Source organism: Lepidochelys olivacea (assembly GCF_965140295.1).
Source record: "Lepidochelys olivacea isolate rLepOli2 genome assembly, chromosome: 8".
Lineage (NCBI taxonomy): Eukaryota > Metazoa > Chordata > Testudines > Cheloniidae > Lepidochelys > Lepidochelys olivacea.
The window spans coordinates 56,061,666-56,079,417 of NC_140418.1; the positions used below are offsets into that span (position 1 = coordinate 56,061,666).

The 17,752-nt window shown below is 44.3% G+C and overlaps 1 protein-coding gene across 2 annotated transcripts in view; it reads left to right on the forward strand.

Annotated features, from left to right (window-relative positions):
* Nucleotides 1-1,238: 1,238 nt before the first annotated feature.
* RNF2 (ring finger protein 2) overlaps nt 1,239-17,752 on the forward strand; it is a 53,494-nt gene continuing 36,980 nt past the window's right edge. The window contains exon 1 of one of the 2 annotated variants that reach the window (XM_084636829.1): nt 1,239-1,395. The gene's annotated coding sequence lies outside the window, so the exon portion shown is untranslated. Of the gene's footprint in view, nt 1,396-1,448; nt 1,562-17,752 lie in introns of those variants that run through there. The other variant, XM_084636830.1, reaches the window with a different exon arrangement.

Below are 17,752 nucleotides of genomic sequence, written 5' to 3' on the forward strand. Positions count from 1 at the left end.
CTGGGACTTAACTATCTTGAGTAGTTTTGTATCATCTGCAAATTTTGCCACCTCACTGTTTACCCCTTTCTCCAGATCATTTATGAATATGTTCAATAGGACTGGGCCCAGTACAGATCCCTGGGGGACACCACTATTTACCTCTCTCCATTCTGAAAACTGACCATTTATTCCTACCCTTTGTTTCCTATCTTTTAACCAGTTACCAATCCATGAGAGAACCTTCCCTCTTATTCCATGACTGCTTATTTTGCTTAAGAGCCTTTGGTGAGGGACCTTGTCAAAGGCTTTCTGAAAATCTAAATACACTATATCCACTGGATCTCCTTTGTCCGCATGCTTGTTGACCCCCTCAAAGAATTCTAGTAGATTGGTGAGGCATGATTTCCCTTCACAAAAACCATGTTGACTCTTCCCCAACAAATTATTTTCCTCTATGTGTCTGACAATTTTGTTCTTTGTGATAGTTTCAACCAATTTGCCCGGTACTGAAGTGAGGCTTACAGGCCTGTAATTGCCAGGATCACCTCTGGAGCCTTTTTAAAAAATTGGCGTCACATTAGCTATCCTCCAGTCATTTGGTACAGAAGCTGATTTAAATGATAGGTTACAGATGACAGTTAGTAGTCCTGCAATTTCACATTTGAGTTCCTTCAGAACTCTTGGGTGAATACCATCAGGTCCTGGAGACTTATTAATGTTTAGTTTATCAATTTGTTCCAAAAACTCCTCTAATGACACCTCAGTTTGGGACAGTTCCCAAAGTTCCCAGCTTCAGCCTGTTAGTACAGAGTGAAGATGAAGACGTTGGGTGTGGAAGTGCAGGACTTGGGCTTGAGCTGCTGGAGCTAAGATGAAGCAGGGCACTAAGGGACTGGAGCTAGGCCAAGGCAGGCTGTGCTCCTGGGGGGCAGCACTGAGGGGCTGGAGCTGGGGTGAGGGGGGCTGTGCAGCTGAGAGGGGGCAGTGACACTGAGGGGCTGGAGCTAGGGTGAGGGGGGCTGTGCAGCCGAGAAGGGGCGGCACTGAAGGGCTGACACTTGACTTGGTTGAGGCGCGGGACCGTGCAGCCGCGGAGACGCTAAGGGGCTGCTGGAGCCAGGCTGAAGAAGGCTGCGCCGTCGGTAGTGAGGGGAGGGGAGGGGAGGCGAGGCTGGGCTGGGCTGGGCCTGGCTCCCGCCAGCTGAGCACTCCCACTCCCCGCCGGGGGAGGGGGCTTCAGGAAACCTGGTCCCATCCCCGCTCTCCTTGCCCGGCCCCGGCCATGAATATGTAACTCCCTTCTATTTCCCGAGCTCCATTGCGGAGGCTGCCGCTCGCCATATTGTGCTGCTGGGGCTACGGCGGCTCCGCCCGCCGGAGAAGGGGCTCGGCCGAGGGGAGAGCCCGCAGCCGGTGAGCGAGGGGGCGGCGGGCAGGGCTGGGTCTGGTTCTCGGTTTCTTCCCCTGCCGGGACTGGGGTGGCCAGAGCTGCCTGGGGATCGCAGCCCATCCTTCGTTGGCTCCCCGGGCGGGGCCCCTTCGTGCCGCAACCGGGGGTTAGTCCTGACGGCTCCCCACGGTGGGTCCCTTCGCCTCAGCAGTGGTTTAACCCCGGTCTCCCGCGTGAGGTGTCCATGCTCCGGGGAGGGGGCCCCAGGGCCCGAGGCTCCCCACAAACGTGCCCCCTTTGTGGCGGGTGTGTTCGCTGCTCATGAGCAGGGAGGTGTCGGTGTCTGGGTTTCTCCCCGCAGCCCGAGCTGTCTGCGCTCTGCGTCCCCTGTCTCTGTGCTGGGGGCACAGACGCCTCTGAGCCTGGGCGGCGGGATTGGCTCTGGCTGCAGACCCCGGGGTGGTTATCTTGCTGGCAGTGAGTTTCTGTCAGACATGTCAGGGATGTCCGCCCCCCTCTCCCCCCATCACCACGGGTCTCGCTGAAGCATCTATACAGCGCTTTGCACCTCCAGAGCGCTCTGCAAACGTTGATTAATCCCTAAGGGGGGTGGCAGCCCCTTCGTGTCCCTCGATTTATTGCTGGCAATCCCAGAGGGGCAGAATACACACAAAGAGCCGCGGTGCGAGGTAAATAGCGCTGCGTCGTAACCGCGAACAGTGCAAACCACAGAGAGGGCAAGATGGGTAAATGCATTTGGGGAAATGAAAGAGGATGCTATTTTACATAGCCCGGGGCAGTTATTTTTTGAGAAGGGGGTGGTAAATGTCTTGCTTTCACCTACTGACACGACCACTGTGCTATTATCAGTTTTTTGCTCTATTTTTTCGTTAAAGCCCTGTCTACACCTTCACAGTTGTGAGCGGTGGGTATTGAACGTTTAACTGCTGGTATAGAATGTATATAATTTTCAATAGGGTATCAAAAAAAGACTTGATTGAAGCAAGTCCTTTTGTCGAGGAATTGTGAAGGCTAATGTCCATGCTAGCATTTACACTGTTTCCAGTAACAATTTAACAGCACTCTTTGCTTAAAACTTTTGCTCTGTGTTTTAGTTTGGCAGAGCCTTTTGAGAGCACTTGCCCACCTTTAACATTGTCTAAATGAATATATAAAGCAATATTTTTTTTTTAGTTTAAATGTCTTCCTGTCCTTTTAGGGTACACACTAAACTCCATTAGTTGATTTTAGTATCTCCTTTTCTATAAAAATATTTGGGCTAGATTTTAGTCCATGAATAATCCCATTGAAATCAAGAGGATCAAGTGAACTAATGTGATACCCAACACAAACAGGGATCAAATTCTAATACCATTATTCCTATTGGGTATTGGGGAGATGCAATGCTGCATGAGATCTCTAGTGATGGGACAGGTTTTTTTAAAAAAAGATTAAAAGAAAACCTTTGCATTTGAAAACATGTAGCTAGTACATATGTGAAACTATTTTTGTATAGCTTGGGAAAGCTCTTTAAATATACCTCATTCATTCTGTGAAAAAGATATGATTTATTGTAGGAATTCCTGCTAGAAGTACTGCAGCTGAATTCTTCTGTGTTTTCATTATAAATTTACTTTTGTAATGTTACAATTTGTCATTTTTTATACATCGTGTCAAACTCGGAATGGGTGTACAAGTTGTCAGCCAAGACACTGATATTTTCTTTCACAAAATATAGTGTAAATCATATAAGCAGTTACCTTGAAGTATTATTTCACATTTAAAGATGTGTGTGTGGAGCTTTAGCCTGAATGGGTTACTTGTTTGGAGGGGGTGAAAGTGACAGTAAAGTGCCAGATCTGTGCATTTGCTAGGCATAGACATTAGTGTGAAAGTGACTGTGGGAGAGCTCCACTGGTGGCTGGATCTAAAGCCATGTCACATATATCTCAGTGATATGGAAATAGGTTCAGAACTTTCAATTAGGGGTTTATGGCTCTGTGATCTGACACTGATATTCATAATGCAAACAAATGTTTGTTTTCTGTAGTTATTCAATTTCATAATAGCAGGAGGCTACCACAGACGATGAATTTTAGGGTGATTATTTTATTTCTTGGGTGGATAAAATGACTTGACTTTCAGCATCCTAGCTCCAAACCAGCTCTGCTGTAATTGCCAAGAAAAGCACTGCCTGTTGTCTCACTGCTTAAGTAATATGCGGAGTCCCAATGAAATATGTGGCATTCTTCTCCCTGTATCAATGGCATGTTGTGTTTTAAGAATGACATACAGTAACGTGTTGTGTACAAAGATTTGCTAGTGCCTCTTGTGTAATTAGAGCAGGGTTTTGAAACTTTAGGGGCTGATATACATTGAGGTAGAAATGTAGTTATCAAACACGAGACACAGATGTCTTGATACCTGTGTTATTTTGAATTCCATTAAATACTGCATGCATCCGATGAAGTGGGCTGTAGCCCATGAAAGCTTATGCTCAAATAAATTTGTTAGTCTCTAAGGTGCCACAAGTACTCCTGTTATTTTTATTAAATACTTATTTTCTTCTCTCGCAACACTCACTTAAAAGAACCAAATGAAAAATCAATGTGAAATAAAGCAAGGCGAAAAGGCAGGCTAAAATATATAATGTGGAAGATAAAGTCAGCATATGAGCCGCTTTTTTTGTGTGTGTGGTTCATTTAAAAAAAAGTCCAGGCACAGTATGGGCTAGCTAGAACACCAGTATAATAATTAATCAAGAACATGCAGGAAAAACAGAGGAATCAATGTAAAGTGAATCACTAATGCGTCACATAGTTCACATAAAGCATGGGTGGAATTGCAAGTGCCTGTTTTTGATTGACTATGGGGCAAGGGCAAAGATGGTTGATTGGAGAAGAAGGGTTGTTAAATCTGATCTTATTTTATTTTTTGTGGGGGAGATTAACTGATCTTTGGAGAAGTTTATTTTAAATTAAAGTAATTCAATTAAGAATGAATAGAGTTCAATGTTATCGTGGTGCATAGTCTTGTAGCAATGTAGAAATATTCAAGGAATTGTGATTTCTCCCCCTCCCCCCCACTTCCACCTCTGGATTGCAGTATCCTCTTGTGAGCAGTTTGAGCAAGAGCAGCAGTATTCTTTTCTTCTACAAGGTTTAAAAAAAAAAAATCCTCCTCCCTTCCACCACAAGGGGTTAAAGTTAAACTATTTCAGATCATTACTGGGTTTAAACCTGGTGTAGATATTGTTAGCCAAGATATATTTTGTATATGTGGTGAGAGAGAGGCCTGAAATCCGGTGAATTACTGTTGGTTTTGGCCAACCACTAGATCAAAGTTTTCACTTACTAAATGTAACAAAAATGTTTCTGTATGAGCAATGTAGATGTAAAGCAATTATATATAAGGTTGAGTTATTTGACTTTCAGAACTTCTCTCATATATTCAGGCAATGGAATGTCTTTTTCTTGTATGAAATAAAAGTCATATCACTTTCTGGTTTTCTGCAGATGATCTGACTCACAGTAGCTAATAAGTGCTTGAGGAATAACTTGCTAATTCTTGTGGTTAATTAAATTTTCTGTAGATCAACAAAGTGGGTCTCACCAACAGAAGTTGATCCAATAAAAGACATTACCTTATCCACCTTTTCTTTCTAATATTCTGGGAGCATCACGACTACAACATACTACATTCTCTGTAGTCTATTAACTAGTATCACTGATGATCAAACTGAGTGTTAGATCTGATAATAGTGGGTTATATTATATAAATTGCATGCTGACTAGGCAGATTTGAAAGTGGTGTTTCTCCTGATAGTTGCACGTGACCGAATCTCAACAGCTTGACTGAATCTGCTTGAAATGAGCAGCTTGATGCACCTCATTGCTGTGTACCTAAGGGTTTGCTACACATAGAGATGTTCCTGGGTTACTCAGGTAAGTCACTTGGTTAAGCTAAACAAGAACAAGGCACTCTTGTTCTGGAATAATATTGTCCACAAATAGGTTGTGAATGTAGCTGTTCTTGTCCAACTCCATCTTAATTAACTTTCAAATGTGGACAAGCCCTTAGCCACCACTCTGAGGCTGTATAATGGGCAAGACCTCACATACTCTTGCCTTGATTCTGTTGCAAGATTCCTTGATTCTGTGGTACTATGATAAAGCAGCTTGGCAATTCTGCCACAACTCCAGATACATTTTTAAAAATGAGTCTTTTACTTAAATATACAAATGATAAAATTGTTTTGATATTAAATTCATTTTTATGTTGTCCTTCTGTTTTTGGTATTGCACACAGGCACTGTCAATATGAGACTAATTCAGGAGTTCTCAATCTTCATTGCACCCCAACCTGCTTCTGACAACCCCATTAAAATGGGGTTGTGACCCACTTTCAGGTCCCGACCCACGGTTTGAGAACTGCTGAGAACCCACGGTTTGAGAACTGCATCGTAGAAGTTGGGGGAAGCCAGAGACTTTGGCAGCTGGGTTGAGGATAGTTGTGGCTTTTGGTGCCAGTGGCGGTGTGGATGACTGTTTGGATTATTGTGTAAGCAAGTTAGCTGTGTATTTCTGCTAAAATAATTAACAGCGAAATTGTTAACAATATTGGCATTTAAACTGTCAGAGTTCATAGATTATAAAAACAGAAATGCCCGTGATCATCTTGTCTGACCGCTTACATAATGCAGGCCATGGATTTCCCTGAATTGATTCCTGTTTGAACTAGAGCATATCACTTAGAAAAACATCCTTATTGAGTTGAATGGGCAATTTATACCTCCCAGAACTATTGTTTCAGGAAGATAACACTAACTTGGTTAACTAAAAAAAAATGAGCCAAGTGTACTCTGAGGGCTAGAATGGTCTTTAAAAGTGAAAGCTGTGATTCTGAAGCACAGCTCTGCCACAAGGGGTGCATTCCACAATAGGGGGATACATGGGGCGCTTTGTGTCATATGCATTACCAGCAGTCTGAGTTAAGGACTGAGTATGTACTGTTTCCCAGCACTGCCCCATTCTAAAAGTGATGAGGTGCATTTCTGGCTAAGGCTTACTCTATTTGTAACCTGCTTTCTTATGCTTCATAGTTTTTTATTTTTATTTTTTTTATAGGAAAGAGCTTATTGTAAAAATATGAGTCTGTTAGTTGGATAAGGGATGTCTTCCCTAGCCTGTATGATGTATTTATCCATCTCCATCATAGATTCAGATTCTCAACAATCTAAAATCTTTGTTTTGTGTGTTTTCTTTAAAATGTGTAGCCCTTTTGACGGTTGGTTGGTTGGTTGGTTTTTTAAATCTTTCCAAATGTGAGCTGATGTAGCACTGGCTAAATCTGATTTTTCAGGCTGTGAAAGTGGCTTAAACTGCCCCCATTCACCTCAGTGGGTTAACTCTGAAGTCTAATCTTGACAATCTAAGAGCCATATTTTCTAAAACTTAGGTGCCAGTCATACACAGAACGCAGTTATAGTAGCATGCCTTACTCATGTACACAGATTGGCGAACAAGGGACAGAAATGACAGAATGTTAAATGGTAGCGATTTCATAAAGGTTTTATTTGCTTCATCTTTGTGCAGAACTTCTATTGACCTCCTTGGGAGAGCTGCTATGGATTGTGTGTAGCATATGATCCTTATTCTGTAGCCTTAGCTCATGGACCATAATTAAAAATGTAATTTAGCTCTTGCCACAAAAGGCATGAACAGCCCTGTTTTGGATAATCTGGACTGTAATACAAAGGTTGATCCAGTTCCCACTGATGTGAATGCCAATACTTTCATATGGAGTTAGGTTTAGGTCCTTCATGGTGTGTTTTTGTTGTCTTTTTAAATTAGCTGTATGCTAAATCTTTATATGCATTTAATGCCTTTGGGTTCAAGTGCTGGTCTCGTCTGTCAACCTGGGCCAGCAGTGATGACTGATAAGATAGTTTGTTTTTGTAATGATTCTTCATTTCAGTCTTGGCACAAATCTTTAATCATGTGTGACAGCTTAATACTGCTTTTAGACAAAATACAGACACCGTATAAGTATAAATGTCAGTTCATTTTAGCTTGAATAGTAGGAAATTTCTGAACTACCTGTTGCATTAGTAAAGCTGAAATTTGAATTTTTATTATTTTTTGGAACAAAAAGGGAGAGATTTTTGGGTTTGTGCTAGAATTTTTTAAAACCTCCATCTTACTATGAAGGGGTGGCTTTAGTTTTAGTAATAGTCTTGTCAAAAAATTAGTGAACTTGAGTATGCATAAATATGGAAATTCCATATCAGAAATAACGAAATTGGAAGCTGAACCCAGCAACTTCCTTCATCAGCTTCTCCTGAGGGAATTCTGCACCTAAAAGTACTATGCCAAAAAATTAAAACTTATGCGAACATTTTTTAAAAAAAAATTCTGAAAAATTCTGTAAATTTTATTTGTCAGTAAATAAATGTGGCTCCAGCATACCAGTGGGGAGCACAGGCCACTGGCTGCATTGAGGTGGGAGATCACTCTGAAGCCCCCACATCCCCTGATACAGGGACTCGTCAGTAGGCTGCACCTGACCCTGACACAGTGTAAGGGCTGGGCCTGCCCCAGAAACACCCCAGGGCCCTGCCCCTCTGTGCCAGGTGCACCAGTGTGGGTGGGCAGGCTCAGCCCAGCAGGATCCAAGTGTGGAGGAGCATAGTGTTGGGGAATCCAGGCATGGGGTGAGAGATTTTTGTGTGGGGCAATCTGGGTGTGGGTGACTCAGTGGAATATCTGGATGCACAGGGGCTCGGTAGGGGGTTCCGGATGCAGGGAAAGTGGGGCTCTGCAGGGGATCCAGGGGAAGGTGGTTGTGGCTAGGTGTGGGGGGTGGAGTGGGGAGGCCCGGGTGTCGGGAGACTGGGGCTTGATGGGGTGGGGGTCCAAGTGCAGCTAGTTGGGGATCAGTGGGGGCGGGGTCTGGGTGTGGTTGGCTCGGGGGGATCCAGGTGTAAGGGGGTATGGCTTGTCAGGGTGAGGGTTCAATGGGCCTGCTTAACAGGGGAGCACCGGCTGCTGCTGAGGGGACCCTGCATGCCAGGCTCCAGGTTCCCCCTGCAATTTCCCTATCCCCTTTTCTTCTCCATTCCCCTCCCCCTACCCTATTCCACCCCTTTCCTTCCCGACTGTCTCTTCCCCTCACACGCCTCCTTACCCAGCCCCACTGCGGCCACTCACTGTTGCACAGAAAACAGGAAGGCTCCCAGCACACAGAAGGGGAGCGCGACTGGCACTAGGACCCAGAAGGCGGTGTTCAGCTGCAGAGTCAGTGGAGCAGAGATGCAGCCTCCTTCAGCTGGGCAGCTCTGTGCTTGCAGAAATGGGGGTGAGTGGGGCAGTGGCATGTAACCCTGTGTGTGTCGTTTCCCCCCCCCCATGTCTCTCCTCTGGAGGTAGGCAATTCCCCCCCCCCCCAAAAACTGCGCCCATGGTCGCCCCCTCCCGCTCCCCCGCCCCAACACATGGCTTCCCTTTGCTTCCCTGCAGGGAAGCACAGGAATTCTGGGGGCGGGGGGGGGGTGTTTTCTGCGGGCGTGCAGTCACTCAGAATCCCCACCCCTTGGAGTAATAGGCACTGGTTTGGTTTCAGCAGCTTTCTTGGTATGGATATGTTGTTAGGATGGCCCCGTCTAAACTGGCAAGTTTCTGCGCAGTAAAGTGGCTTTCTGCGCTGTAACTCCTGAGGTGTACACACTGCCAAGCCACTAAGTGTGCAGAAACTGCACAGCTGTAGTGCTTTTAAAAAACCACCCCGACGAGAGGCGTACAGCTTTCTGCGCTGGGGCTGTGGTGCCAGTATAGACACTGTGGCAATTACAGCGCTGCGAATGGCCTCCGGGAGCTGTCCCACAATGCCTGTTCTTACCTCTCTGGTTATCAGTTTTAACTTTACTGACCTGCCCTCAGGTGACCAACTGTCATCCGCCCATACATTCTTTTGCAAATTTGAAAGTCCTCTTCCTGTTTGCTTGGTGATGCATGCAGTGGTCTTAGTGCATCTTTCCAGGTGGCCATGCCTGCTCGACGCACCAGGCGATCACCCACTTGGAGCAATGCCAAGCTGCTGGACCTCATCGGCATTTGGGGAGAGGAGGCTGTGCAGTCCCAGCTGCGCTCTAACCGTAGAAATTATGATACCTACGGACAGATTTCATGATGAATGATAGAAAGGGGCCATGATCGGGACACATTGCAGTGTAGGGTAAAAGTGAAGGAGCTGCAGAACGCCTACCACAAGGCGCGGGAGGTAAACCGCCATTCCGGTGCTGCGGCCACGAGCTGCCAGTTCTACGAAGAGCTGGACGCGATACTAGGTGGTGACCCCACCTCCACTGCGAAGGCCCCTGTGGATACTTCTTTGGCTCACGTGCCAGTTGAGAGTGGACCGAGCCAGGAGGAGGAAATCTTGGACGAAGAGGGGAAGGGGTACCCAGAGGCAGAGGATGGCTTGGAGGCCAGAGATGCATGCAGTCAGGAGCTCTTTTCTACCCCAGAGGACACTAGCCAGTCACAGCAATCTGATCTTGGCAAAACGCAAACAGGAGAGGAGGCCCCTGGTAAGTGGATCTGATTTTGGGAATTGTTGGGGGCAGGAGGGTTGCAGAAAACAGGCTTGTCTCCCACTGCATACCTAATGTGAGTGGCGGAACAGGCTGTTGATAGACTCCCTCACTTCTCGGGAATCTCCCTTGGAGATCTCCAGGAAACTCTTGAAGATACTGGGCAATCCGCTGCCACAGGTTTCTTGGCAGAGATGCTTTTGTTTTTTGCCCATTAATGGTAACTTCACTGTGCCGTCACGGAGGGAGGGGGATGGATGACCATTGCTGCACACAAGCGAGCCGCATGGGGCCAGGGCAGAAGCCGCAGTCTTGGAGAAGACCCTCCTTTGATTCTCTGCTCAACCTCAGCAGCGAGATATCTTCCATAATGATCACATCCTGTGGAAAGTGTAGGGACAGGAATGACTATCAAGCGCCCCCTACAGTGCTGGCTCTGCCTAAGAGCCACGTGTCCAGTGTACAGCAGGGTCCGAGAAGAGTGATTCACCCTGCCCCTGTGGCTACTCAGCATTTTGGGGGTCTTGTGGCTCGTGTGCTTGCCTGGGGTCAGCCAGTTAGTGACAGATGTGTGAGTACTGGCCGTGTTTTAAAGCACTGAATCAGTGTTGTCTGTGTTGCAAACAATACTGCTTCTTTAAAGTGTTGCATTTAGACTTCACAGAGATGATCTTGGGAGGTCAGCCTCTCTTACTGGTGGCAGAATGGCTGCGCAGAATTAGAAAGTGACCACGAAGAACTAAGGAGGACTTTCTGCGTGAGGTTATGATGCACTCTGCTGCTGAGAAACAGGAATTGAAGGAGTGGCGGGACAGCAAGAAGAGGGACTGAAAGGTGAACACGGCACGCCACAGTGAAGCCACGGAGCGGCTTGTAAACATCATGGAGTGCCGAGCAGACATGCACCAGGCAATACTAGCTCATCAAGCCGAGCAGTTCCACGCCCATCCTCCTCTACAGCTGCTGTCACAAAACTTTCCCATGCGCCCCATGCCTTACACACACACACACACACACACACACCCCTCAACCTCCTGACTCCACTCTCTACCCTCAGCATTCCACTCCTCCCTCCTCACAGTCCAGCAGTGTGGACTTGCACTACCCACTGCACTCAACACCCATCCCTCTGCAGTTTGGCCCTGCTGAAGTACAGCACCTACTGCATTGTACTCCAAAGGAGAAGGTTGGGTATGATCCCTGGACATACACAAATATGTAGCTGTCCCAGGACCCCATCTCCTCTGGAGACCTTCCTTTTCCCCCCCTCCTCCTCCCTGCTCATGTATTTTTGTCATTTGACTCGCTCCTCCGGTTGTTGTCTTTTAATAAAATAATTGTGTTTGTTTGAAAACAATCTTTATTCTATTAATTGAAAGCAAAAAGAGCACTGCAAAGCAACATGCAATTATGTTAAACCCCCTTATTGCATCATGTGCACCAGTCACCTCTTAGCATTACAAGCACTGCAGTTCCGAGCATAGCAGCAAATATTAGTGGCTTTCAGCTTCGAATTGCAGCCTCGAGGCATCCATGATCCTTATGGGCCCGCGCTGTGCCCTTCTAATAGCCCTGGTCTCTGGCTGTTCAAACTCAGCCTCCAGCCGCTGAGCTTTCATCCTTCTCTTCACAAATATTATGGAGCATACAGCACACAGCTATAAGCATATGGATATTGTCATCGGCCATGTCCAGCTTCCTATACAAGCATTGCCAGCGGGCTTTTAAATGGCCAAAAACACACTCAACAGTCATTCTGCACTTGCTCAGCCTGTTGAACCACTCCTTGCTGCTGTCAAGTTGCCCCATGTATGGCTTCATAAGCCACAGTATTCAGGGGTAGGCAGGGTCTCCCAGGATCACAGTGGGCAGTTTGACTTCCCCTACGGTGATCTTCTGGTCCGGGAAGAAAGTCCCTGCTTACATCTTCTTGAACAGGCCAGGGTTCCGAAAGATGCATGCGTCGTGCACCTTTCCAGACCGCCCTGCGTTAACATCCATGAAATGGCCACAGTGATCCACAAGCACCTGGAGGACCATTGAGAAATACCCTTTGCGATTAATGTACTCTGTGGCTACGTGGTCTGGTGCCAGAATTGGAATGTGTGTGCCATCTTTCGCCCCTCTGCAGTTAGGGAAACCCATTTGTGCCAAGCTATCCACAATGTCACGCACATTGCCCAGAGTCACTGTCTTTTGGAGGAAGCGATTAATGGCTCTGCACACTTCCATGAACACTACTCCAATGGTTGACTTTCCCACTCCAAACTGTTTAGCAATTGATCGGTAGCAGTCTGGAGTAGCCAGCTTCCACAGTACAATCGCCACCCGCTTCTCCAGCGACAGGGCAGCTCTCATTCTCGTGTCCTTGTGCTACAGGGCTGAAGTGAGCTCATCACACAGACCCATGAATGTGGCTTTCTTCATGCAAAGGTTGTGCAGCCACTGCTCATCATCTCAGATGTGCATCACGATGTGATCCCACCACTCAGTGCTTGTTTCCTGAACCCAAAAGCAGCATTCCACTGTGGTCAGCACCTCTGTGAATGCCACAAGAAATCTCGTGTTGTAGCTGCTTTGCATGGTGAGATCAACGTCTCACTCCTCTTGCCTTTGTAGTTTAAGGAATAACTCCACTGCCACTCGTGACGTGTTGGTCAGAACGAGCAGCATACTGGTCAGCAGTTTGGGGTCCATTCCTGCAGCCTGAAAGAGGCAGGTTGTGTAATACACAACAGGTTGAAAGATGGTGCCAAATGTGGATGGAAGCACAGGGATTGCTGGGATGTGAAGCAATGCAGCACAGGGCATTAAGACTGGACCCAGGATGCCCTGCGACCCCCTCCACCTTCCACCAAGTCTTAGTAGCAAAAGAGAAAGAGATGCTCTGTGGGATAGCTGACCAGAGTGCACCGTTCCAAATAGCGCTGCAAGTGCCACAAGTGTGAACACGCTATTCTGCAGGCAGCTGTCAGTGTGAAGGCACCACAGCGTTTTTCTTCTGCGCTCTCTGAGTGGCGTTGTAACTGCCAGCGCTGTAACTTTGCCAGTGTAGACGTGCCCAATTGCTAAGAACAGTGAATCCTGAAGTGAGTTTACCAAGGAATTTCACTACATGGCCAGTGATCATGTGAGCGCTAAACTTTGGACTAAGAAGATTGCCAGTGCTGGATGTAAATTGAATATACAGCTAGACCACCTTACGAACCGAGACAGAGATTGATCCAGGTGATGCTTGATCTGCAAGGAAGCCATGTCCCTTTGGGATTTGCCGTGATGATGAAATATGAAAACTAGTGAAAATTAGCATCCTTGTGAATTTAAAGGAATTTGGGGTCACTTTAAAAGCAGGTGATAATACAGTCAAGGCGCATTGTAAGTGGAGTAAGCCAATTGATGATAATTCTGTCTGTGAGTTGGAGAAGATATTGGAAAGAGGGATCAAAACAATTTTTGGGGTAGGGTAATGACACCAAGGATTTTTTATATGGAAAAGAACAGAATGGATCCAAAAGGCTGCATACTAATGCATCCTGGGTATGTTAAAGGGCATACAGGATCATCAGAATAAATTTGAGCTCTGTTGGTGAGAATGGCATTATGTTTTAATAAAGGCGTTGTGTGTAACTTCTCCCTTTTTATGAAATGTTATTGTAATTAGTCTGATGCCTATTAATACACAGAAGAAAAAGAGAAATATCAAACTTGAAATCACCTGGTTTTAAAAACGTGCTACTGTCAAAGTCCTTTAGAAGCCATAAAACAGCCTTAGGAATGACGGGCACAATTTTTAATTCTTTAACAAATAATGCAGTAATTGTTCTCTTGACATCTAAAACAGGAGCATTGCCTCTTTTTGGTTAATGTTAACAGTGGCAATTTGCCCATCTCTGGTTTGTCGTTGCATATTCCGGGGCGGGGGGTTTGTGTGCGCGCACAAATGCTAATTAAGCAACTGTAAGAACATAACTGTCAAACTCAAATGTTTGCTAATGCAGGGATGAGCTGTTTAAGAGACAGACTGGAAATGTTGCTGCACTCTAGAGAATACTGATCAGTATATTTCACTGCCAGTAAGTTGTGAAAATTAACAGGAAGTTTCTAGATCTTAATCCACCAGGCAAAATGTGCCAGCTTCCGTTTTTCCCCTTCAGGAGAAGGAATATAATAAAGAAATCTTGTGCTATTGAATCTCTGGATCAATATTTTGTATTCCCCACTATCCGACATCATCTGGAGGGCTTTCTTAATAATAGTTTCAGATGTGCTACTGGATTTCTCAGAAGTATAGTGTTGAAGAGAAATACTATTTTTTTTTTTTTTAATTGGAGGTGGTTGTGGATGATCAGGGATTTGGGGGCTGGCTAAATTTAAAATTTAGATTTAAAAATTCAGAACAATTGTGATCAGGAATGTAGAAGAATACTGAAGAACTAATCTCCTCTAAAACATCCCCCGCTATTAAGGGTGTCTGCCCTTAGATTGTTAAACTTCTATAAAGCCTTGTGGTCCTTTTGGACTTCTCAATTTTATTGGGTGTTTAATCATATAATTACCGTTAAGGCATTTCAGTGTTTGTGGTCTTGTGTTAGATTATACTGATTTTTAAATATTTGTTTTCGCCCTCATGGTGTCACTACAAGGCAGAATTAAGGTTCACATATGAAAATGGAGTTATGACACCCACGCAACAAATTTGGTTTTCTTTTCAGAGTAACCTTAACTTGGAATTTCTGGGTTTATTATGCTTATTCTGGGGGATAATCACAACAACGCTGTATTGTGCTGAACCCTAAATTACTGATGTACTCTCAACCTTGACTGTATCTTAATGTAGCCTCTGCTAAAGGAGAAACTTTCAGGCATGAAGAATATAGGTGTTGGTGGTAGTGGCGGAATCGGAGGAGATGGGACGGGACCAGAGAGAGTGACTACGAATCTTTTTTTAAAAAACAACAAAAAACCACCTCAAGTGTGGCCTATGGACAAGATTTCAGTGGGCTTTTTATTTTATGGGCAGTTAAGAGAATTTTGTTAAGTTCATTAAGGACAAAGGAAAATGTCTATCTTTAAGGACCAATATTTTAGAATTACCGTTAATTTATAAAAGATTTGCTTGTAAATTCTCAGAAAAAAATCATCCTATAATTAAACTGCTATAACTTTAGGGAAGATGCATCATTTTTCATAAGAGGTTGAATCCCTGCTTTAAGTGTAAACCTTAGCTCAGCCTTGAGTATGAAGTTTAGCTGGCACCTCCATAATAAAGCTAATACCTGTACATAAATGGTACTGGATAACTTGTGCCCTTGGATATGAATTGAACATCTAGCATTCACATCAGTGGGAGCTGTGTGTGCCTATCTGAGATCAAACATCATCTGTAAATGCTTCACAAACTATTGTTTCTTTTTTTGTATAGATACTAATCTCTTGTCTGCCATGGTGGAATTTCATTGCTGTAATTATTTTTTTGTATATAGTTACACCCAAATTTTAATTGATATTTCAACACCCACTTCTCTAAGTAGGAAAACAGAATGGTAAAGACCAGTTGTAAATGTTAGTACAGGATTATTATTAGAAGAGTTATCGCACTGTGCCTGTTTAGTTTTCAGTGTGCATTACACTATTCTTTAAGTGTAACCAAAACTGAAGTGATTGATTTAAAATTACAAATAAAAGGGTAGAAGACGTGCTTTAAAACTTAACTTGTTTCATCATGTTTAATATACATTGTACTGTAGTGATGTGTTATATTACTTGGATTAACATGCAATGATGAGTCCTAGTAATATTATATTACATATAATATATTTAGCAATATATGAACTCAGTAATGTACTATTCTAGCCTCTCTCAGTACACCTCTGTTCAGATCAATTCCCATCTATTTCTTCTTTATGTATCTTGAAAGAAAACACCCTGATTTCCCTCTCAGATTAGGAAGGTACTGGACTGATCTAGGTTGGTCAGCGGAGAGCAGAGTGGGGAGCAGAGTACAAATGTGTGGGAACAAACAGTGGCTTCTTCAGTGTAGCATCTCTCTGACATTCTTATCAGCAGATGAAATAAAATAATGCTGTAATGCTAACAATTTTTAAAATAGTCCCCTAAGCATACTGATACGCATCTGTCCGCTCTTGGAAAAAGGAGGCATGATTAGCATCTATGGCCGACATCCAGGAATTCGTGTAGTCTTAGTCAATCAACCATTCTTGTCTCAGTGGTCTTGGGATATTGTTACATTTCTATCCAAGACTTGAAAGGTCAACTTGCTTTCTCATCCCTGTTAGCAGGGAAACTATGGGCTTGCAAATGAAGGGGCCTACAATTTCTGCAGGAATTAAACTTTCTTCAATAATAATTTTTTAAAAGGCCAGGCCTTTATAGTTGTAAAGATAATCATTCGTATGTCCTCTAGTGAAGTTTTGTTAATGAGACCTAGTCTACATAGAGGTCTTTAGTTTTTTATTTGTACAACTGTCAGTTACAGGTTGGGTTTTTGTTTTTTAAACATATATACTAGTACTTGTACAACTAGTACAACCTGTGGATGCAGTTAAACTAGTATGAATATACCTTATACTGGTATAGCTTATTCCCCTTCTTGTATGAGAATAAGATATACTGGTCTAAGCACCTTTACACTGGTATAACTGTGTCCATGTGAGGGAGGTTATACCATTAGGTACATCTTTTGTTTGTAGACAAACTCCAGTATTTGCAGGCACATTGCTCTGGTGCCTCATGGTTGGTACATTCCCCAACCTGCAGTAGAGAAATGAAAAAGACCCTGATCAGTCCCATTCAGGGGCAGGGCTAGAATAATTAGTTTGGGGTGGCAAAGGGATGGTAAAGACTATTATTAAGGGAGCATGGATTTTTCTACATATACACTTTATAAAATGGGGATAAATAATGTTGGTCACAATTTACTTACCATATTGAAGCTTGATATGCCTGTTGAAAGCAGCAGTAAATCTGTCGACAACTCTTTCCAGCTGCAGAGACTCGGACAACTTTTTTTCAATAGTCATGACATCCAAGTCCCTTACCTGGTCACTTGTCATGCAGTTCCTCAGCTAGTCTTTCACGCATTGAAGACATGAGAATGCCCTTTCATATGCAGCATTTGATGGAGGAATACTTGTACCAATTGCACAGAATTTATGCAGCTTGTGGAAGGCAAATTTGTATTTATCCAAAGAAATTAGCAGCTGCAGCAAACTGTCAGTCTTGGACTTTTTCTCTTCTTCATAGCATTCAGTTACTTTTGCAAGAGGTTTACCTCTGTCTTCACAATGTCTATATCACATCCATAGTGTTCTATGATTCTAGTGTTTTAATTTTACATACTTTGGGTGAAGGCAATTGACACCATCAAGAACAAATTTTATTTTCAGAACATCTTATCTGAAGTTCTCTCCAGTAATTTAATCAATCTCTGACAAAAAGGAGTTTGTCCTGAAGTCTCCTTTATCTGTTCTTCAGTTGAAATGTATTCCTGAAGTTTTTTAAGCAACTTTTGTACATAACTGTTGTAAAAGGGCTAGCCGGGGCTTGACCCTCTCCGGGGTGGTGGGGAGCCACACCGGCTCGTTACACACAGTTGACTTTGGGGAATTTGTCTGGTCACCGGAATCTCCCTTGGCAACCCTTGCGGTAACTGGAATGAGCACCATAGGCCCGGGCTCTGAGTCAGGGCAGGGCACCAAATAGTCAGTAGCTCAGGCCCTCAGGTTGGGACAGAACAAACAGTTCAAGATTAGGCAGGCCCAGGCCCTGGG